The sequence below is a fragment of the Diuraphis noxia genome, unplaced genomic scaffold (genome assembly GCF_037042655.1).
Source record: "Diuraphis noxia isolate RWA-SAM2 unplaced genomic scaffold, SU_Dnox_SAM2 contig0001, whole genome shotgun sequence".
In the NCBI taxonomy this organism is placed as follows: Eukaryota; Metazoa; Arthropoda; class Insecta; order Hemiptera; family Aphididae; genus Diuraphis; species Diuraphis noxia.
Window position 1 is genome coordinate 19526799 of NW_028301711.1, and position 22341 is coordinate 19549139.

Consider the following 22341-nt stretch of genomic DNA (forward strand, 5'->3'; position numbering starts at 1 on the left):
CGAATTTGTATTTTTTATTCATCAATACAATTATTCCCCATATTTGTAGTATATAAAACCAATACAATTATGAAATAATAGACAATAGTGTACTATGCAATTTCAAAATCTTAATATATGGTAATTGGTTAATATCATAGGGTATAGACCTCTAAACTAGGTCTATCGACTATGGTTAATATAGTGGTCAACCAAAGTAGAAATGACATTACCACATGCGGTAAATTTAGCAATTACACTGTGTGAGAAATACAATAAATTAACACAAACAACATTTTTAAAATAATTGTTATCACAAACATGAAACAAAAAGCTCTTATAACTCCTAAAATTTAGTAGCTGCCTAATGCCTATTATGTTTTATACTTACTCTTACTATGGCTGATATAATTATAAAACATGGGTTTCAGTCTGTGAACTTTAGTTTTACATTTCCTAATAATAAAGGAGAGAAATTGGTGAATAGTGGCCATGTATTTAATGTACTAGAAATAAAATCCATTTTCGGGCATTCCAATATCATTGGGTATTGTATAAAGCCGGATTCCCACGACTGGTGTATTTGGCCAATATTTGGCACTGGTGGTTACTTGCCATGCCGTCGGATCGCCATACTTGTACAATTATTTGTCACTGGTGTCGTTCCCGGCGATTGTCGGTAAATGTGACACAAGTCAAAGGAACGGCCAATATACTTGTACTATTGATCCCACGACCGGTTCGTATAACAGCCAGCAATGGGAACAGACAACAGTGTACTTGGCTACTTGCACTAGTGCTCCGGTATTGGCGTACTTGTCAAGTACGCCAGACGTGTGAGCACCATATTCGTGCACTGGTCAAATGTACAATTATTGGCGTATTTGGCAAGTACACCAGTCGTGGGAATCCGGCTTAAGACAAACGTCTGTAACAAATGAACCATGGAAAATTACTCTAGAAGTAAGAACTTGATTAACATAATAATACATTTTAAGTTTTAACAATTATAAAATATTGGTAGACATAGTTGAATAAATTGTACCTATTTTAATTTTAAAATGTATTATTTTAGGTGGATAATAATTTTGAAGTTAAACACACTTCATACAATTGTCCAGCAGGTGCAAGTGGTAAATGTAAGCACATTTGTGCTATTATTTATTATAAAATAAATATAATATAATATTGAAATGTGGATTAGTCATTGTTTCTGTAAGACCCTGGATTTGTGCTAGTCCAGATGGAATAATTTTGAGTGATGCTGGTATAGTGGAAAGTGTTCTAGAAATTCCAATTTCATGCAAAAATAAACCCATCATAGAAACCGGTAAACCAAACTTAAAATATATTCAAATAGATAAGAATGGAAAACCAGAATTAAAAAAAAGTTTTATGTATTTCACACAATGCCAAATGTTAATTCATTGTACTGGCTTAAACTCATGTATACTATTTATTTACAATAATATTGATCCCATTTTCATAATAATTGAAAAAGATGAGTATTTCATAGAATCATTGTTAGAAAGAATGACATATTGTTATTTTAATTTTTATCTTCAAAAATTGGTCCAGTGCCTACCTAAATGTATAAATGTTTTTTTTTTATTTTAACTGTACTAGTTATGTTTTAAATTTATTTTTTGTTTTTTATGGTTTGAATTTGAAAGTATAATTAATATTTTTATTTGATTAAATTTATAACGATTAAGTTCATTGTCAAAATCTGAATAAATTAAATGAATACTTATATATTGGTTTAATTTGTTTTTATTATTCAAACATATAATCTGTGCTACTACATTGATATTTGTTATACCTACATAATATGTAAAAACAACTGTACTTATAAGATAACTTAAAATTATTTCTTTAATATTGGCAATTATTGGAGATTAGTTAATACACAACAAATATTTCCATATAATTGTATCATAAACGAACTTGAAGAAGTCACCACCAGAGGGAGTTCTAGTAGTACAACTGAGCAGTCTCTATGGTACATGATTAGTGACAATAGCATAATTTATAAATAATTTTGTGCCTTTGTGGTAATCGATAGGGAACGATAAATTTTTGTAGGTATACAGCGTATTATTAGACATTATACTATTGATATTTTCTTATCAACAATTATTTCTGTATTTTAGTATTTATAAACCATCCGCGATCGTCGATCGGTAACCACCGCGCAGCAGCTGCCTAGTCCCTTGATCGACCTTCGTATTTCGTAATGTGGGCTTGAGATTTCCCGTATTGACCGTATTATAAAATTATAAATAATTTCCTAACCTAATAGGTATTAGGTATACGTAATAAATCGTAATTTTTCATAATTAATAAATGCTATGTAAAACTATTTTAGAACCAAATATAGTATTACAAATGAAATTTCTTATTTACCTAGTTGTTTAGGTATATTATATTGAAAATTTGAAAATGATAATATTGTAGAATAGTTATTACTTATTAGTTATTAGTAATTAGTTACGGACTTAGTGAATTATCTAGATAATTTATCTAGATGGCTCTAAATTTTATCTAGATGAAATTTAGATGTCAATTTTATTTTTTATCTAGATAAGATAAAGATATTAAGTGTTTATTTAGATAACCTATCTAGATAAATTTAGTTATGGCACAACACTGATTGTTATTGGTTATTATGTACTGAAAAATGCGAAAATGGACAGTAGTAACCTAACTAAAACTAAGATCTCTAACCTATGTCTTTCTACCTATGTCAATTAATTCTGCTTTGAAAAAAAAATATTTAATATATCTTCTAATTCAAGTGGATATTTTGATTTAATTGTATGTAACTTGAAGTTACTATTTACACATAGGTAGATAATTATTTTAAATTATTTCAAACTATATTATCACACATATTTCATAATTGTTTAGTGCATTCAAAGTTTAGTCTTGACTTTTCAGACTGTCTACTGACAAAAATGCATAAGCCCTTAATGATGAGGCAAGAATGTTAAGTCTATTATCATTTGTTAATCAAAAAAAATAATTATTGTTTGCTTGTTCTCATTCAAATTATCTATTGTTATATTATTATATATTTACCTACATGGTATATCGTATATGAAAAAATAAATTGGTTATTTTGTTTGTTTCTATATTGATATTGGACCACAACCCACGAAATGGCAGTCTTAACTGTGTGAGAAGCATTACAACTATCAAGGTGATTATATGTACATAGCAGACTCTATTGCAGTAGATATTTTTAAGAATTATCACTGGGCGACATTAAAAAAAAAAAAATTCTAAGCGACTATCAAAATCATCATATTATGAACTTATAAAAATTTTTCAGTATTAAATATTATAGAAATATATTAATTACCTATATCTAATAATACCATCAAAACTCACAACACATAAATAAAATACAAATAATATATGAGTTAGGTAGATAAATTTATTATTTTTTTTATTTTTTTCAAAGAACTATTATTCAACGTTAATATATTTTAGGGCCACCGAACCAAAGCATATATTGAGTCAATAGATTTGATATCGATATCTAGAGAAACAAAATAAAAACAACCGTACACTAATGTTTTACCAAAAAGTTATAAAAAATAATATAATTAATATGCTTATAAGCATAAGCTTACATTAACGACGTTATATAAATAAATAAATAAATAAATAAAAATAAAATATATTTAGCCATGTTACATAACAGTATAATAGTATATACCCTTATTTTACACTAATGGTTTAAAAAAAGTCATCTGAATGTTTTACGTGTTAATACTGCAATTCTTAAATAAAAATATTGTGTATCAATATTAATTCAAGGCTGGGCATTAACGAGTTAAAAAGTTAAAATTAAATTAAAAGTTAAGTTACTTTTAACTAACTTAAATAATGAGTTACATTTTTTCCATGTTATTTAGTAACATATGAGTTAATTTATTTTATTTTCAAGTAAAGTTAATTTTATTCCTAAACCACAGATTAAAATATTTTAAATTTTGTAAAAATTAATTTAAAAAAAAGTAATAATAATCCAAAATGTTAAATATTATACTAATTAATAATTAATAATTTCTAATTAATGCTGTTATATTATTCACAGAAATTCACAGAATGTTAATAATATAACACCAATACGTAAAACGATTGATTGTAAAACTACTATTATTAATAGTGTTTATAACCAATGGTAATAACTAATAAGTTATAGTCGTTATACGTATACTATTATTATGTAAGTAGATATGTATATATTCTATGCACATTGCACACTATTTGTTTTCTCTTTCTCTGACTCTTGCGCAACAGCACTTTTTCACTAGAATTAATCTCGTGTTGTCAACTTTAGTAAAATAGCAAATTTAACTATTACTAAATTTAAATGGGTCAGAGAAAAAAAAAAAAATACTTCACCGACTTAATATTATCAACCCATTTTATAAAACAATCGCGCGCGTTCACTAACTAATTATTAATTAAAGCTACCGTTTGCCTTAATGGCTAAATATATTATATTATTGTTTGTTTTTATTTTTTTGATGCTGGTTCATGTGATCTGGTTCTTTAATATCACTTATTAACAGTGGTGTAGTGGGGCGTATACGCGGGTATACGGCGTATAACCACTTCTCTGTTTTTCTGTAAGTGCGTATACTTATAGAATAACACATGATACGCGGGTATACGCGTATGGAAATGCATTTATTCTATAAACCAATTTGATAAATAATTTTTTTTTAAATGTACAAACCTTATCGATTTGACGGTTTCCCTAATGAAAACAGTTGCTTATACAGTTGTTATACTAAAGGCATTTTAGTATATATGAATGAATTACACTGTGATTAGACATTAATATCTATTACCTATACAATATAGCCGCTGGTATCTTGGCCGGGCGGTGGTAAACTCTCCCGATTTTTAAAATTAGTAAACTCTCCCGGGTAAATATTATGTTTACCTGAAAGAAATGTGTAAACTCTGCCTGGTCAATATTATGTTTACCTGAAAGAAATGTGCAAACTCTCCCGAGTTATTTAAAATGTTATTGCTACCCTATGAATTAGTTACACCTTACACTGCAGAGATTGTGATTATGATTTTTATTATGAATTGTATTACCGTATTTAATCTGTATTTATCTTGTGTTAACCTGTATTTATCATTTAAATATTTAATTACCGTTAAAGTATTTTTAATTTAAATATTTAAAACGATATCGACTACAATGGCTCAACCAATTCTAACTGTGTAAAACGAATAACGGAGCAATTGAATTGGATCCCCTTGTTAGTCAATATTTTACCCTTACTAATTACCTTTGAATTGGCTCCCTACCGTTTTTTTTTCAAAAATTTATTGATTGCCAATATGTTAATAATTTAAAGTACGTATAATTCGTAATTCATATATTTTCATAGACTTTATACTCCTAAGGTATATAAGTATAAGGTCTATGTACCTATATTTTATATCGTTACACAAAATTATATTAAAAAATTTAAAAAACGGAAAATATTTTACCGAAGTGCGTCATTATAAAATGTATGTATATTATATAAATTAAAAATTAAAAAAACAGTCAGTATTTTAGCAAAGTGCGTCATTATAAAATTTATACATAAAAATCAATAAGTTAAACAAAAATATTATATTAGACTATTCTTCAGGGTCTATAATTATAATAATTTTTGTATCAGATTGAGTACTATATAATATATATAAAAAGTTGAATATATTTGGATTTTACATCGTAAAAGTAAACGCCTATAATATGAGAATCCCTGGTTAAAAAATAATATTTAACAATTTAAGGAGCCAATTTAAATATACATTTTTCAGGAGCCAATTCAAAGATCGAATTTATATTTACCCAAAATTGGGAGCCAATTCAATGGTAGCCACGAATAATACCCCGTGCTCCCCAGCTAGCTTAGTAGTACTGAACTAGACCCTGGAGAGTTTACATGTTCCCTTCAGGTAGTATTGGACTAAATCCGGGAGAGTTTACAATCGCCCTCCTGGCCATAGAGTTAATTATAAACATTGTGGGAAAACGTATTATAATATGTAACTATGTAAGTATGTACCTAACTGATAAGATACTACAGAACAACAACGCCCGGCTTAGACCACCAGTTACAATAATTATTTCATATTTGTGCATGTCTTGTATTTTTCTAACTTTTATTACATATGCTATGGACTAGCGTCACTATTATATTAATCATTAAATATGGAACCAGACAAAAATAAGCTTCGAGTTAGCACATTACTTTCATATTTTAGCATACATATTATACGTATGCAAATGCAACTAAAATATAAATATAATAGTAACGAAGGATATATAGGGGGTGTGGGGGGCGAAGCCCCCACGTTTACATATCAAACACATTTAAGCGTATACTCACTAAAAAAATTACGACTACATCATTGCTTATTAATAAGCGTTTACAATACTGAGGATTTATCAATTCTGGTAAGAAACATTCCATATAGAATCTGAAACAACCATTTGAGTTCATATTTTAAAATTTATAAAAAAAAAAATATTATAAGTTATAAATTGTTGTGCGATAATAAGCAATACCTACATACGTTTTTAAATAATTTAACATTTTTTCGGCCCAAAAGTGTTGATCGTAAATTATTTTTTCAACTGAAATCCATTTTTCAGAATATATTACGAAATAACAAATGCTCCTTCTAGTTATATGCAATTGCCCTTGAATCTGATAATAATAGTCACATGATTTCTTTAGTTCAGTTATGTTTTCACCGTTTATAATTTTTAAACTGCAATACTTAATCTGCAAAATAAAATGAACAAGTTTTTTTTATGTTTTAGTTTTAAAAGTGTGTTAAATAATTATAATAATTATATTATGGTACTTTTTCTTCCTTTATCGCATGAATTATATATGGTATCACAGTCTTTTGCTGAGAATGGACATTTAATTTTGATCAATGAATCATGATCAACAAAACCATCTAAAATATTAATTTTATTATAATATGATAATAATAAGGTAGGTATAATGTTATATGGCTTGAACTTTTTGTAGTTATATTAGGTACCTGGGCTCGCAGCTAAATAGGGTATTTCAGAATCCACACATAGACCAGCTGGAGAAACCTTTAACCCAAATTTATTTTCAAATTCATTTCTAGCATATTGTTCCATACTTTTTCCATAGTCTAACGCCTTTGCATGTATGTTGTTACCATACAGTAAACCATGAACGGTATTTTTACAAGACGTATGTGGTCTCATCTTACATATTTTTCCGAAGTTCGATGCAGTTATTCGGTTTAGTCGTTCGACATGCCAAAGTTGAGAGTCGGCTTGATTTCTAGTTTCTTTTTCCAAATAATCTATGTTTATTATAAATGAATAATAAGTTAACATATACAAAAGATATATTTATTTATTTTATATAATATATATTTTTGGAGTATAATTTATCGCAGTTATGGTTTGCTACACAAGCCTCTCCATTGTTGTTGATTCAAAACGAGGTATATACGTATTGTACGTACCTACTTATTAAAACATTTTTATGTATGCTTACATTCGATAGACTCTTTATAAACGCATTTTTTTTATTTTTTATATCTTCTAAAATTTCATCCATCAATGGCTCAGTCAAACCATAATCCTCGTCAGGCTCACAAGATTTAAAATTAATTTTATTTTTAGAAACAAAATTCTTCATCTTGTGTTATTATCCCTTATCCTTTAAGCGTCAGATAAAAACCGTTTTCCAAATGTTCCTGTTTATATATATATATATATGTGTATAATAATAGGGTAAGGTACATAAGTTAAGAAATGTATAAAAATAATTTAAAAAATAAATATTTAGGTAGATAGTTATTTTCAACTTCAGTAGCTTTTCTGGTTCGAAAGTGAATCTAGTTAGTGCATTGGGGAGGTCATTTTTAGAAATTCCCAATAGTTTTCAAAAGCACCAGGAAAAACAAAAAAATAAGAAAAAACGGGAATTTTTACGCAAAATCAATTTTTGAGAAAATCGATTTTAGATATTGGTGTAACTCTTGAACGAATTACTATAGACACATGAAATTTTATGAATATTTATATTGGCATTTTCTATACTTAATAAAATTTTCAAAATATTTCAAATGTTTTTAAATTATTTATAGACATTTGAAATTTTCGATCGTTTGTTTTTTTTTTTTTTAAATGGCAGTAAAATTTTATTCGTTTGGTAAAAAAACTTCAAAATTTAATACAAGGCTCCTAATACATTGTTACAATACATTTTTTGTTATAATACATTTAAAGTTTGAATTTTGACAAAATAGTAAATACGTAAAAATCACGAAAATTTGCAATTTATTTTTTGTTATAAATTCATAAAAATTTTTCTTTTTAAATCTAAGATTAGAAATTTCAATACAAGATTCGCCGTGAGTTTGTCTACTTTTATCAATTAAAAAATTTTTACCGGAAAGTCAAATTACATTTTTATGAGCATTTGAATTACAACATTGGATATTCACTCAATTTCTTGGGTACCGATATTCTTATTTTAATGTTATTAAAAAATGAATAATTGTAGAAACCTGAAATTTACACCATATATTTATTTTATTAATTCCTACAATTGATAAAAGCTTCAAAATATTTCAACAATTTTTAAGTTATGTACAGACAACAGACATTTGAAATTTTTCGTTTTTTATTCTATAAATGTCAATAAAATTTTATCCGTTGGGTCAAAAAACTTGAAAATTTAATACAAGTTTCCCCATAAGTTTATATAATAGTAGATTGAAAATATTAAAAATACATAGCCACGTTTTTTTTTTTTACAAGCATTTAAAGTTCAAATCTTGACAAAATTTATTTAATTGAAATATTACAAATTCTTCAGTTGTTAAAAATTTATAAAACGCTTGAATTTTATAGCTAACGATTGAAAATTTAAAACAAGATTCCATGTAATTATTTAATTCTTCAGCACGTGCGTGAAGTTGCCCCCCCCCCCCACATTGTCGTATCAACCTCAAACCTTCACCAATATTTTATAACTAATTTGGAACTAATTGGAACCTAGTTTTCGAAATTTGGAACCTCATACATTTCCTGGGAAAATTTTTTTTCCGTTGGGGGGGGTCAACTTCACGCAGCCCCCCCCCACTTTGTCATATCATCCTCAAACCTTCACCAATATTTTGGAACTAATTTAGAACTAATTGGAACCTAGTTTTCGAAATTAGGAACCTCATACTTTTTCCGGGAAAAATTTTTTTCAGTTGGGGGGTCAACTTCACGCAGCCCCCCACCCCCACTTTGTCATATCATCCTCAAACCTTCACCAATATTTTGGAACTAATTTGGAACTAATTGGAACCTAGTTTTCGAAATTTGGAACCTCATACTTTTCCCGGAAAAAATTGTTTTCAGTTGGGGGCGCACCCCAAACATTGTAGTATCGACCTCGAACTTTCATTAATATTTTGGAACTAATTTGGAACTAGTTGAAACCTAGTTTTCGAAATTTGGAACATCTAACTTTCCCCATGAAATATTTTTTTTTTTGGGAGGGGGCAGACCCCCATATTTTCGTATCGACCTCGAAACTTCAACAATAATTTGGAACTAATTTGAAACTAATTTGAACCTAGTTTTCGAAATTTGTTAGTTCATGTTTTTTACAGAAATTAAGACTGAATAATACACGTGATATTTCTTATTATAAGTATTGTTGAAATATTTTTAAAATTTGTTCATGCATAGAAAATACCAATATTAACATTTAGTGAAAACTTCATGTGTCTACGATAATTTTTTGCAAATTTACACCAATATCTAAAATCGATTTTCTCAAAAATTGATTTTCCGTAAAAATTCCCGTTTTCCTTAATTTTTAGATTCTGAACGGAGTGATGAATGTATTGATTTTACACAATGATGTGTGTTTTTTTTTTGTGTCTGTGTACAGCATAACTGGTTGAAATAATGCTTCAAATTCAAACTTTTGGGGTGGTTTCCGATGGAAAAGTGAATATCCTTGGTTTATTATAGAGGTCAAATGTCGGTTAGGTACAGTTTTCGACAAAATCGAGAAAACAAAAAAAAAGTGACAGAAAAACGGGAATTTTTACGTAAAACTAGTTTTCGATCAAATCGATTTTTTTTATATGGTTGTAATTCAAAAACTAATCACTGTAAATACTTGAAATTTTCACTAAATGTTTGTTAGTATTATCCATATACAGTTTAATTTTCAAACATTTTTTTGACTTTTTTGAGTTATTTATAGACCACTGAAATGATCGATTTTTATGAGAATTTTTTTTTAAAGTGTCGGTAAAAAATTGTTGGATGACCAAAAAACTTGAAAATTTATTACAAGGTTCCTTATGAGTTGTTCTTATTGTAGCTAAAAAAAATTGAAAATCATTAGTCAACATTTTTTTTATAAGCGTTTATAGTTCAAAGTTTTACGAAATCTGTGGAAAACCCGAATATTTGCAAATAATTTTGAAGTCGAAAAATCATAAAATTTTTTGTGTTTATAACTAAGAATTAAAAATACAACACTAAGTTTTCCATATTTTCCTTCAAGTAGTTATAGAGACAACTCGAAGCATCATTATAGGAAAATTTTTAAGTACTTACCGCTAATTATACTAATTATACTTTACCGCTGTGGTTATTACACTTTTTCTGAAACACAAATTAATGATTTATACTACTACTAAAATACTTTACCGCTATGGTTAGTACACTTTTTCTGAAACACAAATTATTGATTTAGTTGCAGGTAATAGGTAATATGTAGTAAAAATAAATTTATTATTTAACTATAGGTACACATAATATTTTACATTCAACATAAATCCACAGGTTGTGCATGCAACACATAAAAAACCTGTAAATCTTTGCTATTTTTTCTCATGCCTTCATCAGAAAATCGGCGGTTTAAGGCATCAAACATATTATTTAAGGTAATAGCAAATAATTCACTTTCATGAGAATCTTGTACAGCTTTTAATCCTTTTTCTCTATAAAACTTTATGCCTACTGCTACAGAAGAACTAAATAACTATAAATAAAGTTATTAATTAATATCGACATTTTCTAATATATTATAAATTATAACTTATAACTATTGTATATAAGGTTTTATAGTATTGACCATTGTTAAGAATATAAATAATTTTACCTGAGTTGCATACTTAACTTTCATCTTTGAAAAGTTATTGAGCTCGAAATGATGTTTTGTCAACTTAGGACAAACCTTTAAAAGTGATTGACCTTCATTTAAAAATAGATCATGGAAATCACTCCATTTTATGTATGATTTTGATAAATGTATCTATAAAAAAATAAAAGTATTGTTTGTTAATATACATACCTACTTATTACTTATTGGTAATTACTTACTCTTAACTGTTTATTAGTGTGCAAACGGTTGCGTATAGTTTTCATTAAATGTGGTACATCGGCAAATACAAAAACTTTTCGCTTATTATCAAAGGGATTTTCAAAATGATTTTTAAATCCTTCAATACTTGGACATATCCCTAGTTCTTTCCACATAGATCTATTGGTACTGGCGCCATTACTTGTAAGCCCAACAACATGACCACCAGCATCCTCAAGTAACATAATTGCTTTGATGACTAGCTTTGCCAAATCAATGCCTATTGGAAATAAAATATTGAAATTAAAAACAAAAAATCAAATAGATGTACATCACCTTTAACTGGTCCTTTCGAAGCAAACACTGCAATTAGCTGGGTAAAATTTTCTGCTAAGCTTTGCCACATTAGCACAAGTCCATGATCGGCTTTATTAGCTTCTGCACAATCTTCTTTTACTTCATCTCCAAAATCTTCAAGACCAGAATATGTAAGGGTTCTACTATTTACAGCTATACTTGATCTTAAAAAAATTTCATCCAAAACAAGTATACCCTTTTTTTGATATTCTGTTTTCACAGAAAATTTCTTTTTAAATAATTTGAAAAAATTAATGTCAAAGCCACAACCAATTTTTATTGCCAATAAGTGTTTTCTTATTGTGTTCACACATGGAAGTGGTATTACATTTTGTTCTCTTAAAAATTTGTATCCACTTGGTTATCTACATTATTTATAATCAATTAATGGTATAATTAATATTTAATATTGTTTTGAATTAATGAAAATGGTAAATTAGATAAAATGATTTACCTTATTTGGAACAACAGACACAACATCATCCAATTTTCACTATACCTGCGTCCTTTGGAATTTTTTATTTTAGCTGCGGAAAAAATGTCTTTAATAAGTTCACCCTGTATATCACTTACACCAGAATTAGCTAATGACTCTTTTAAAAAAGTATCTGAAACATTTTGCATCTGAAGATGTACATCACTTAAAGCATTTTTCAACCTTCTTATTTCTTGTATGGCTCTATTATTTTTTTTTTTATTTTTTTTTTGTGTTAACTGTAAAATCTTAATGCGCTTTTGCTTTCTCGGAGAGTAATAACTTTCAACTGGTTTATTATGTTTTAACCTTAATAGTTTTTGCCTCATGGAATAATATAGTTTCTTACACAAATTACAAATACCACTAATAGAAACAAATAAATTTATTAAAATCATAAAATGTATAACCACATCCTAAAATTAAATCACATACATAATCAAACTATTGAAGTATACCTTAATTCATTAGATGCAATTTTAGTGCATTGTGCATGCCGAAAACGTTCAAGAGTTTCAATATATTGATCTGGACTAAATGTGGATTTAACTTTTTGAAAATCTCCTTTGTTAGTTAAACCAGGGCACACCTTCAAATTTTCAAAAGTACTTAAGATATTTTCAAGATCCTCAACAGTTTTTAATTCATTGATACTTAAAATGTTAGTCATATCAAATAGTTCTCCATATAAATGACAATATATATCAGAATCTGTTATGTAAAAGAGTATTAATACATTCTGAGATTAGTAATAAATCATGGTGTTGATGACATTTACAAAATAAAAAGACAAATTATTACCTTCAGAAATAACAAATTGTTTTTCAATTGAGCGACTGTAATGTATACCATATAAACTAAGTTTATAGAAAGAAATTATTTTTTTATCTCCATTCAAATTAATATCAAAACACCATTTAGATGGAATATTTATTGATGATACATTTTCAAAAATCAATTTAAAAAATGTCATAACTTCATTGTCAACCTGTAATTATTTACAAATAACTTATCTAGTTAATCATCAATATTTTAATAAATAATTACCTCAACATGCTGAATTTCATATGATTGAGAATCAGGTGTATTTTCAAATTTGAAGTATGTATGATCATGTTGTACACAATAAACCCTATTGTTAGAAAAAACTAAATCTTCATTGATTTTCAAAATTTTAACTGGTATGGCACCAGCTTTAAGCTTTGGTCTTTTCAAACAAATCTAAAAATAATTAAAAAATATTAAAAGAAAACTGTGGTTTAAGAGAAAATGAATCTTTATCTGTAGTAAAATGTACTCACAGTATATTTACTCACACCAACACCAGATTCCCAAGTTGTAATAATATCATCTGGATTAAAGTGAGTAGCACATATCCTTGAATTGTGGTTTAAATTCATATTTAGTGCTATTTCCCATTCATTTTTTAAATTTATAGGTACACTAAATAAGGATGCATTGCGATATGTACAATCTTTTACACAACACATTGGCATTATAACAGTTGGAGATTATAATAATTAAATAATATTAAATGCTCTTAAGATGTAGAAGTGTAGCCCACATTTACAAATTAAAATTATTCAATAACAATAAAATTAAAGTAATAATTGTATTTTTTTTTTTTATTTTTTTTTGAGACGTTTTTCTAATATTTATTCTTTTATATTTACCGCCACCGGACGTGTCTGATAGTAATATCACAAATCACAATAACATAGTATATTGATAGGATAGTTTTCGAGTTTGCCGCTAGGGTTCACTACAATCTAAGTCTACGCGAGTCTTATCGAAAAACATATAGAACGGTCCGTGATCGGCGTGATCATAAGCAATTTAATATGGGAGTTGTGCAACCAGTATATCTTAAACCGTGGTTAATATAAATTGATTATTGATATCATAATAATTAGTTTATCTCACTCACAGAACAATGTTTATTATATTCCGTGGTTTAGTCATGATTCATCATCATTCATGGTTCATGCCGCTCATGATTAGCAAAAAAATCTTAGCAAAAGGCATACCTAAATATTTGTTACACGTTTTTTTAGCGTACTCCGTTTTATATTATGCCCATATTATTACAATGTGGATTCGTTAGAGTGGCTATTCTTTAAAATGCGTAGTGAAATCGTTTGGATAAATTAAAACGCAAAAATAAGCTCGGTAAGTATTTTATATTACAACGATGTTAACTGTGAAATAAGTCAATGGTACTTGTTAAATGTACAACATGATGTTATACATACCTAATGTTTTTGGTCTAGTAAACATTAAGACACATCTACACAAATTAAAACGTACTAATGTACAAAACATAATGAGTAAAAAGTCAATTGTGTTTTGTCGTATAGATAATTAATATTTTTGTTCCACTTTTAGCTGTGAAATTTGGTTAGAAACCTATCAACATTCAACAGATAAGCCAGCTAATATTCTATCAAAAAAAAAAATGTTAAGTTGTATGGAAAACATTTTGAGAAAAATATGTTTCTTAATGATTTGGAGAACAGGTTACACCCACACCATTTTTAGGTGTTTATGAACTAATACAACATTCGACAGCAATAACTTTTAATCACATTTTATTAATGTTCATATAGAAAAGATAATTGTGATGTGAATACTGAATACGTCTTCAAAGCCGATGACTAGTGATAAGGTTGGGATTTTTAACAATTCAATTAAAACATTGTTTTGTTGCTCAAATATTCAACTATACATACTGATACTCCTGGTAAATATATTTTTTTAATTTGTTTTTGTTGCTAACTTTATACATTTAGGTTGTTCGAAATCATACATTACTTAAAGTAAAGTAATAATGAAATACTTGATCTTCCATTACCTGGTTCACCTGGTAAGATAATATAATTTTTACAGAAATCAATTTATAATTATTAATTAATATAATATTTTTAGATTTTATCTAAGATACATGACAATATTGACTATACTTTTTCTCCTGGGACATCATCATCATAAGCCTATTGTGCCTTAAGCATTAATAGTTTGAATTAGTAAGTATAGATATTGTAATAATTAATAGTATATTAATTTCATTGATTTCTAGTTATAAGCATTGATATATATGTTTCCACTCAACAATATGGCTTTGGAAAATGTATTTGAAAATAAACTCACAGCCAACGCTGCATGCCATTCATTTGAGCAGTAGGTATCCTCTACAAAAAATTGTATGTGATTCTTTAATTGATTTATTTTCTTTGATTATATAAAATTAATTCAGGAAAGGACTGAGCCTGTCTAAGCCTACTGACCTACAATTATAAGAGACCCCACATTAAGAAAAATGTATAGTTACAATTAGTATTTTCTCTCAAACACAGCTGTGGTTCATGGAAAGTAATAAATTATTTAATGGATATCTATTGCTTTTATTTATAAGTGAATTCTGTACCCATAGAATATATTTTTCAAAATTTAAATTTAAAGCAAACCGGTTTTTAATTTTGCTCTGCTAATAGCAGCTATTATTGATATAATAGTAAATCATAATATAACAATAAACTTGTTCACCTATTTAAACTCAATATTTAATATTTCTATATATTGTTTTAGTTTCATAATTTCTGACAAAGAAAACAGTAGAAATTATTTATTTCATAATTATCAATTCTATCTTTTTTAGGAATGCAATTTATTGCTATCCAGCGGCAACACACCGAACACGACACCCATTCTACACAGTCATCTTTAGGGAGACTTCGATGCTTATCTGAGTGCCGGCTACAGTATAAGCATATGTTTGTCATGTCTTCAAAATTTTCTAAGAGATAATTTTTTAAATATTCTCTGTAATTTTTAGGATTAAACTCTAAACTGAATTCAGAATCGTCCATAATTTTAAATGCGTAGTATATTAAATAAATTCCACAATTATACCCATATTTTTGTCGTGGAACGTTTTCCAAAGGGCATGTAATATGTGATAATGTTGGACATTGTAAATCGTCACCGTATATAACATTTGATTTTAGCATTTTTGGTACATTGATTTGAAATTTTGATGATTGAATTTCTGTGTTATATGGATTAAATGGATCCATGATGTAATACTCTTTGGTTTTGAAATTTAAAACAATTACTATCCAGTGATTATTATTAACTAACCATGGTAGAATAACTGTACTGTCCTGAGTAAAAGTAGTTTTATAATGCTGTTCACCAATTTCTCTTTTTTCAAACAGACGTCTGACATGGTTGACTGATAAAACCTGGATATTCATTGAGCCTAGCTTAAAAGCATATGACATCAAGCAGATATCTATAACAAAGTTAGTCAACCAATTTTCCCCAGATAATGAATCAAAATCTTGAAAGTACAGGTCGTCCAAAACGTCCATAGTATGTCTGGAACTAGGTAATATGTACCCATAACTTCCTACTATATAATCTGTCTGGAATATATCATTTGGCATTCGTTTAAAATATGTCAAATCTTTAGGAAGCATATTTTTATATAAATCTATAGATTGCACTGATTGTCGAAACGGAGATTTATGACTGCCAGGTGTCGAAACAGATTTAATTAAGCAATTATCATTGATTTGCTTACTCAAGTCATGTACATCCATGTCATTGTTAATAGGCTCAACAACATTAAACCTAGTCTCATTGTCACATTTTGTAACCACAATACTTTCAATACCATCAACCACAATGGGAAAAATATTTTCATCTGCTGTAGCGGTCGAATATTTTGGGATTTTTAATGACAGGGCTTTGAAAGGACGATACTGGGTGTGTTGGAGATGTCTGTGCTGTTTCTCTTTTTTCCCCCAACTTTCTATTGCCTCTAAATGGTTATGGCTAGAAATGTCCAAGATTTTTCTTTTGGTAGTTATCTGCCTTGACTTATTCTCAAAATCAAGTGTACGCGTACAAGTTTTTTTTCTAATATTATACTTTATTTGTTTGTGAGCATATTTAACACACGCTCTCTCATAAGTTTTAGAATACGACCGCATTTCCACCTCCAGTCGCCATCAGGTATGTCAACTTTTACCGTTTTAAACCAAGACTCAACGGTAGTATTACTCTGGCGGATTTCATTGCCATTGTTGACTTTATTGTTCATAACAGGTGTCCACAATGCTAAGAAAAGTACACACTTGACTATGAATTTGTGTAAATATAATTCATCATGATATTCATTAATAATTATATCATCACTATTTACAGCACAATTTAAGACTTCGGTTTTAACATGTTCTTTGATAGACTGAAATCTACTGTACATCATGGAATTACTCGTGTCTGACTCGCATAGAAATATATTTATCTCTTCTGAATAATCTTCGCCCTCGTCGTTTGATTCATTCGACAGTTGGTGGTTAATATTACACTTGTCTCTCATCGTACTAATGGCATTTTTAGTTTCTCCTGTACTACACGGAGACAACAATATTAATGAAAATATTTTGAACCAATTTTCAATATCATCCAAACTCTTTGCGTTAAACAGTAAACATATCCAATCAATAACATTATTTTTTTTCATTTTTTTACACTCTTACTGTTGTTTGTCTCAGATTGAAAATATGTATAGACATGGTTTACTATGATTTTTGTATAATGATTCGCATATATGTTTATGATCGTGACATTAGACCCATTATTGTTTTCAACCAATGCTCTGTAACACCAGTTAAGATAATCGAATATGGAGGTAAAACCATCCCGACCTATACACAAGGCATTCATTTGTGCATAACTGAAATCTGTCACTATGTTTGTGAATACGGGCCAAGTCAGTTTGTGTTTCAAAACAAATGCTTTAAAAGCATTCAACCATTGTGAAATTGCAACTATGTCGTGTGCTGAACTAATCATCTCAACAACGGGACACGTGACACTAGAGTTCCTAGGTAAAGGGACATTCACAACTAGAACATAGTAAAGAACTCTTTTGCTGTTCTTGTCAATTTTCCTTACCAATGTACCAGTTGCATCCAAATAGCCAGTTACTGAATTTTGATATTTAATCAGTTTTCTTAGTATGTCTAACTGTTCTTTACTATAGCAATGCACTGAAGGTATACCGACATGCTGTACAAAATTGTTTTCTTTATCGTTACACATCAATAAAATATCATGAAAATCATCTTTATCATAATCATCAGCAGTCAAGGCCTCTGATCTGATTTTTCTGACAACATAATCTGATTTAATGCCTTGCAAATTGCCACAATTCAACTGAGTGGGTGATGCCGAGTCAATAGTGTCTGACCTGAAGGAAAACGCTTTAGTTTTTTTTAGTGCTTCATTGCTCAAGTCACGCTGAAACTCTTTTACATGATTTGTGAGACCAGTGTCATCTGGATTGTGATGATAATTCAAACCAGAACTATACACATCCGCCACTAACACTCCGTTTGCGGGCTGAACTTTAATCCTAAAAGTTTTACACCCCTCATAGCTACAATACATGTACACGTTGCAGTGATTTTTAAAATATCTGACCATTTTAGCATTAACAACGCATGTATTGTTCACAGTTCTTATGCGCTTCCTAAACATAATAAGATACTTAGTCTTGTCCAAACGGCTTTCACCTCTGAAATTGTATAATTCATAAGAGACCATTCTTCAAATGAAAATTTAAAAGATCCTTCAAAACACTTAAAATCATGGTCGTCATATTGTTTTGAAAATTGATTTTTTGTTTCCAAAGGTAGAACAACACCAGACTTTACAGGCGTTTTCTTATAGAAGGCATTCCTAAGGGGGCTTGGAACATGTTTTTTGTTAGTTAGTTTACTCGGGGTAACAAAAACAGATTCATCGGTTATGTTTTCTGGTAGAATTGGAGTACTACTAGGTATTAGTGGATCTCTTTTAGTCTGAATGAAATCAATTTCTGGCGATCCATTCGTATATTGCAATGAAACATTGTCACTTTGTAGAAGTTCAGACTCTGTGTGCACAGAGTAAGAAATACAATTTTCAAAAGTATTGTTATCATTACCAGAATTTCCATTAAAACAAAAACTATTGGAATCAATTTTTTCTGTGTTATGCATCGGTAGACACGAAGGCAGATTGAGGTACTTTATACATTGTTTGTACACTTTATAACAATTGACTCTATTTGCAGTGACTTTAATGTGTTTACATATGTCAGATAGAATTTTATTATTGTAATTTACGAAATCGTCAGACTTGTAATTACAATGTTCAATATAGTTTATTATTGCACTATTATTCATTTTTGATGTATTAACTACATTATCACATTTCATAGTTTCAATACACTTACGAAGAGATGAAGTTTTTCTGTTAATAGCATTTACTATTGATTTTTTCAACTTGTGATCAATATTTTTCTTAAATACAATATTGCAAATATTACTTATGCAACTGTCAGAAACTGAGACATTCACAAAATTCAATTTTGGATATTCAGTTATTATATAAAGAGCTACCTCATTTAATTTATCTTTTAAACTCATTTTTAAACTTAATTGTTTACCTTCTGTGTCTGAAATAGTAATTCGTCGACACTTTTGTAGGAAACTTTTGTATGTCTGAAATAGTAATTCAACGACACTATTGTATGCCTGAAATAGTAATTCAAAGACACTATTGTATGCCTGAAATAGTTATTCAACGACACTTTTATATGCCTAAAATAGTAATTCAGCGACAATTTTGTATGTCTGAGATTGTAATTCAACGACACTATTGTATGCCTGAAATAGTAATTCAAGGACACTTTTGTATATCTTAGCCGTCTAAAATTAACTTTCTTAACCTTAGACAGCTACACCTAACACTAAAAAAAAAAGAAAAACAATGTTTAAAAAATTATCTAATAATAAAACAACACTATAAAAAATGAAAACTAAAAATAATAAAAACACAATTAAAACCAATAAAAAATGTAAATTTCTAACAATTTAATGTTTAGAATTAGCACTTTGCAGAATAACTGTAGAAAACAAAAGTAAATGCGCTTGGAATAAATCAAATAATTAATATTTCTAACAATTAAATATTTAGAATTAGCATTTGGTAGAAACACTGAAGTGAGTCCGCAAGGAAAATGCAGTGGAAAACCGAATTGAAAATGTGAAGAAAAACCCGGATCACTTGCGCCTGAAAAATACACAGTTTAATTTTAAAATAAACTATAAATATTAACATATTCAATAATATTTTACACTTTTATAAATCATCATTAAACTTGTGACAATGCCACACTGGCACACATGGATAATAAATTAAGATATTATTTTAAGAGAACAAAAATATTAAAGATAATTTTAAATTAAAAAAAAAAAAAAGTATTACTTGTTATAAAATTATGTTATTATGAAAACAAACTTTAATTTTAAAATTAATCTTTAGTTTCTTCATAATTATTTTCTGTAGAACAATTATTAATTCTATGACGCCTGTAGCCTGTGCTGACGATTGTCACTTACCAAATATTGAATATTCAAACAATAAATATTACACATGTATCATTTTAATAATTAAATTAAATTAAGTCTAAAAAGGATACAACAATACTGAGTTCAATAATAAATGCAATAATCCAATCTTGTGTACAACAGTAAATGTAAACTGCATGCCACCTGAAAATGGATGGGAAAATAAATACAATGGGAAGTACAAGAGAAAGTTGTATTTACTTATTGTGTCATGAAATGTAGTCATCCAACAGTTTGCGAGCTGAAATACTAAAAACATGAACACTCCTTCAATGATAGAACTGTGACTGGATGTTTCATACTTATAAATAATAAACTACATATAAATGTTTTTGTCATAAATATTTTAAAACATTCTGACAATCTAAATAAAATATTTTAATGTTCGCAAAAAATTTACACAATATTTTGAAAATATAATTTTACTGTGTGGGTAACGAATACTCAATTAAGAAGATGTTTTTTTTTTACCCATTTATTGAATGAAATATTTCAAATATACATAAACCATTATAGTATGTATGAATATGACTTAAGTATGTTTTAAGTTAATACTGAGGCCACTTAAGACCCAGAATCTGAATAATCAATTTCATTAACTATTTGAATAATATATACATTTTAAAATTAATAACTTATAATTTTTTTTTTATGTCAAGAGATTCTCAAATACATTTAATAATTAATATTGAAAACTTAAATACTTAGAACTTTAATACAATACTACCTTACATATAGAAACAGTTTCAGTTATTCTAAAACCTATTAAAAACTATTTCTCATCATGAAAATTATTTCTTTACCTATATGTTTTTACAGTTATACAAACAAGTAACAACTTTGATATAAGTCATAATTTGATACATATTATTATTTATTATATATTTTACTTACAAAAATAAATAATTGTATAAACTCCAAATGTCCATCCATATTTTTAATGTACCTAGAATATTTCTAATACATAGGCAGATATCCTGTAAAATATTGGGTAGTAAACACATCCCTACCAAACTAACTGTCACATATGTGTAACACAAACATATTTTACTGTCTGTATCATTATATTTATAACAGCTAATTAACAAATGTATAAAAATGATATAAACACAATTAAAATATAATATAATTTTATTTGATATTGTATATTGTGACATTAGATACCTAATAGTTGGTATTAGCTCTGTACGTTACCTTAAAAACATGAATATCACATAGTCTCCACATACTATTATTTTTATAGGTGTTGAATTTAATTTTTATATTTATGACAAATAAATGTATTAATATTAATTATAACTTAGGCAATTGTTTCTACAATACATATAGTTTTTTTCAAAATGGTAGTATAAACTGTAATGTTACAATCGATATATATTTAAGGAAGGTAGGTCACTAAACAATAGTGTCTGAGCAATGAGCATAATATTATGTATTATATGCATAATAAGTATTTCTTAAATTAATGATATTATACACAATTAAAATCTACCTACAGAGGAGCAAGTTTATTATTTCAATAATTACATGACATGGTGATGATCACAAACGAGATTCAAACATTAATTAAAATTTACCATTAAATAAAAACAATTAACATAGCATAATTACATAATTGTTAAGCTGCAGTATGGTGTACTACTACGGTAGTAAACTTACCTGT

The 22341-nt window shown here is 28.0% G+C and overlaps 1 long non-coding RNA gene and 1 pseudogene across 1 annotated transcript; both read left to right on the forward strand.

Moving 5' to 3' along the window:
- The first annotated feature begins 14184 nt into the window (after window positions 1-14184).
- On the forward strand, window positions 14185-15590 carry LOC149060229 (uncharacterized). Its single transcript, XR_016189375.1, has 7 exons — window positions 14185-14385; window positions 14602-14754; window positions 14823-14881; window positions 15006-15079; window positions 15142-15239; window positions 15293-15393; window positions 15470-15590. It is a non-coding gene; the product is annotated as an uncharacterized LOC149060229 (long non-coding RNA).
- A 1225-nt stretch (window positions 15591-16815) lies between these two features.
- Window positions 16816-17341, forward strand: LOC149060230 (uncharacterized; annotated as a pseudogene).
- The last annotated feature ends 5000 nt before the right edge of the window (window positions 17342-22341 follow it).